This window comes from Lynx canadensis, chromosome F1 (genome assembly GCF_007474595.2).
Source record: "Lynx canadensis isolate LIC74 chromosome F1, mLynCan4.pri.v2, whole genome shotgun sequence".
NCBI classification, from domain to species: domain Eukaryota; kingdom Metazoa; phylum Chordata; class Mammalia; order Carnivora; family Felidae; genus Lynx; species Lynx canadensis.
Window position 1 is genome coordinate 51,262,851 of NC_044319.2, and position 3,913 is coordinate 51,266,763.

Sequence of the window (3,913 nt, forward strand, 5' to 3'; positions counted from 1 at the left end):
GTTGCTATTACGTAGCCTGCAGTATGTCTGATGAGAGTCAGCTGGTAATATTGTTGAGGATGCCTGTATGAGTTATGTCTTGGAACACAAATTGTTCCAAAGTCTGACATAATTAAATTTGGGCTTTATGGTTTTGTTTTTTGGTTTTTGTTTTTGCCTCATCAACTCTTGCTCCCTTGGCTGAGTGGTGGTGACTGCACAGACATCAGTGTGGTCTGCACCACCATGTCTGCCAACATGGCCACCACCACCACCCAAACATGCTCCGCCAATGACTACACGTACTTTAAGGAGCTCAGCAATGTTGCTTTCTCTGTGGCTTGCAGGTATGTGAAGAATTCCTGCATGCAGGATGATACAGCAAAAATCATCAATACCAAGAAGTTACCTGCCTAAGAGCCCCAGAAACTAGAATGTGAAGTCAAACTACTGTGACTTTTGAAACATGCAAACATCAAGTGCCTTTATGACAGAAGAAGGGTTCACAACCTCATGTTTGACCACGTTACTGGAAAGTAGCTATTTGATGAGATTGTGGCCAGAGGGTAGTACAGTGAAACTGGTTCTGTATACATCAGATTCTGGAAAGTGTTAGCCACATCACCAGCATGACATTGTCCACCAAGACCTGAAGCCTGGCAACCCAATGTTGGCAAGCAAATGCAAAGATGCAAACACAAAGCTGGCCTAGTCATGGAAGTGTGGGAGAACAACAGGGTGGGCTTAATTTTTTTTTAACTTTTTTTTAAGTTTATTTATTTTTGACAGAGACAGAGTGCATGCATGAGCTGGGGAGGGGCAGAGAGAGAGGGAGACACAGAATCCAAAGCAGGCTCCAGGCTCCAAGCTGTCAGCACAGAGCCCAATGCAGGGCTTGAACTCACAAACTGTGAGATCATGACCTGGGCTGAAGTCGGACACTTAACCGACTGAGCCGCCCAGGTGCCCCAGGGTAGGCTTAATTTTGATGGTACCCCAGGTTAGGTGTCCCCTATGGCCTTGAGGAAAGATCCCTATGGAAAACCTGTGGCCATCTGGGCCTGTGGGATCTTCCATATATATTCTGTTGGGATTGTCTCCTTTCTTGGATGAAGGTCAGCACAAGCCATATCACCAGATCAAGGCCAGAGCCTATGATTTCCCATCACAAGTGTAGGATACAGTGACTCCTAAAGCAAGAACTTGATCAAGCAGCGGCTGACCATAAACCCCACAAAATGCATCACGCCTCACCTGGCTCTCAAGTACCAATGGGTCTGCCACGGATTCCCCAGTGGCATCCATGATGCATCATCATGAGACTGTGGAGTGTTTGTGCAAGTTCAAAGTCCTGAGAAATCTGAGGGGTGACATGCTCACGACCGTGCTTTCCTCCAGGAATTTTTCAGTTGCCAAAAGTGTATTGAGCAAGAAGTCAGATGGTATTTGAAAGGAACAGAAACCACCATGGTGCACAGTTCACAGATGGCATCAAGAAGTCCACAGAGAGCTGCAACATCACCATGGAAGATGAAGATCTCAAAGTGCACAAACAAGAGACCATGAAGATCATCAAACAATAGACCGAGGTTGTTAACAATGGGGTCCTTGAGGCCTACAGGAAGATCTGTGATTTAAGCCTTACTTCTTTTGATCTCCAGGCCCAGGATAACCTCACAGAGGGGATGGATTTCTACAAGTCTTACTTTGAGAGGCTTCTACTCCAAAACAAGAAGCCCATTCACAGCACCTTCTTGATCATACACATCTACATGATTCATGGATGCAGCTTACATCTCCTACATCTACCTCACCTGGTACATTGAGAGAAGTGTCAGCCTCTCCCCAGCCAGGTGGAGACCCCAGTCCAGCAACGTTGAGATGGAAAATGGCTCAGAGTTCTCTATCACTGCTATGGTGAGCTCAGTCACAGAGGCATTAGGAGATCCCAGCCAGCCAGAGATCACTGAGCCTTTGTGGTCAGTGGTTCTGGAGGACATGAGCGACAGTGGCAGCCCTGTTCATTTGAGATTTAAAACAAGTTACAAAATGGCGGCAGCCAAGGCACACCCTTGCATGTGGCCCTCCCGCCTGCCCTTTTATCTATGTCTGCTCTATTGAGACGGTTTTACATTTAAGAATAAAAAATAGAAAAAAAGATTGTTAAAAAATGGAATTCATATGATAGTTCTAATTTTCAATATTTGAGGAACCTCCATAGTGTTTTCCACTGTGGCTGTGCCAGTTTGCATTCCCTCCAACAAAGCACAAGGTGGGAATCTTCACCAGCATTTGTTATCTTCTGTCTTCTGATAATAGCCATTCTGACCAATGTGCCGATATCTCGCTATGGTTTTGACGTGCATTTCCCTGATGTTGAGTGATATTAAGCTTTTTTCATGTGCCTGTTGGCCACCTGTATGTTTTCTTTGGAAAATGTCTATTCAGATCTTCTGCCCCCATTTTTCATTTTTAAATCAGATTGTCTAGGTTGTTGTTGTTGTTGTTGTTGTTGTTGTCATTGAGCTGTATGAGTTCTTTATGTATTTTTAATATCCACCTCTTATCAGATATGATTTACAAGTATCTTCTCCCATTCAGATCAGTGTAGAGAATATAGTTGGTAATATTGTATTAATTTTGTATAGTGACAGATGATAAATACACTTGTGGTGGTAATTATTTTCTGATGTATACAAATGTCAAATCACTATGCTGTACACTTGAAACTAAATTGTGTGTCATTGAACCTCAATTATAAAAGAGAGAGAGAGATAGAGAAAGAAACAGAATGGCCAGACCAAAAAAAAAAAAAAATTCAGTTTTTAAGGCCATTTTGGGGGGCTTGGTCTGGCTCTAAGAAGACTGTTCTCACCTATATTTTTGCCTGGTTCTGTTAAAATTCTAACTTGTTGAAGTTAATATTGTTGTTCTCATAGAGCTACCAGCTTCCTTTTAGTTGCTTACTACCAAAATTTCTATGGTTTTCAACAGCGCCCTTATGCTTAAACTTCCCCATGCTTTGTTCCAAATACAGCCTGTTTCCTTGGGGAGAGCTCTTTGTTCTTGTCTTCCTCTCCTGCTGCGTAAATCTTGTGCACCACGGCTGTGGAGTTGAGTTAGAGGTAGAGAGGTGGCCAAATTCTCTCAGAATGAAACCTTTGCTTTACAAACAGGGCTCAGTGCAAGGGCAGTAGCATGTGATCTTCTCAGCATGCCCCCAACTGGCATAAAACCTCTATCCTCTGGTAATGTTAAAGAAAAATATTAGGGCTCCTGTACCTGGAATAGAGCCTCCTTCTTATGAGTTGAGGATAAACGGAAGAAGGGAGCCCCAGGTCTCTCATTGTCTATTATCTGGAATAGAGGTCTTGCAGCATAGAGCTGGGGAGAAAAAGAATTGCTGAAGTCTTACATCTCCTGGAGAGACTGTAGTCCTAGGCTGTGCCCTGGAAGAACAGAGAGCCACACCCACCTGAGGACGAATACCATCCCAGGGAGCTGGCTAGGTTTGGAGAGCCTAGTCACTCAAGTTCCCACTCTTGATATGTTTACCCACATTTAGTAGAATTTCTTTCTTCGTCGATTGGTTTATGTCCTTAGTACAATATTCAGGGGTTTTGAATGTTGTTGTTGTTGTTTGTTTGCTTGTTTGCTTTTATCATTTTCACCAGTAAAAGCCATTTCACTTGAGAAAGAGCCATTCCAGATGTCATTAAAGGCAAGTGTTTGTTTGTTTGTTTTTCCTCAAAATAAACACACTACCACAAGGAATATAATCCTCATTACCGCATTTGAATAGTTGTGTATGAAATACATTTTGGAGGAAAGAACTCCTGTTCTCTGCAATATATTATGAAACTTGGGGTATATTAAATAATGAAATACATGTGAAGTTATCTAGCATTAGAGCTGACATATAAGTGGTTCTTGA

The 3,913-nt window shown here is 42.8% G+C and overlaps 1 pseudogene; it reads left to right on the forward strand.

Annotated features, from left to right (window-relative positions):
• Positions 1–225: 225 nt before the first annotated feature.
• On the forward strand, positions 226–2,100 carry LOC115504849 (annotated as a pseudogene).
• Positions 2,101–3,913: the final 1,813 nt, after the last annotated feature.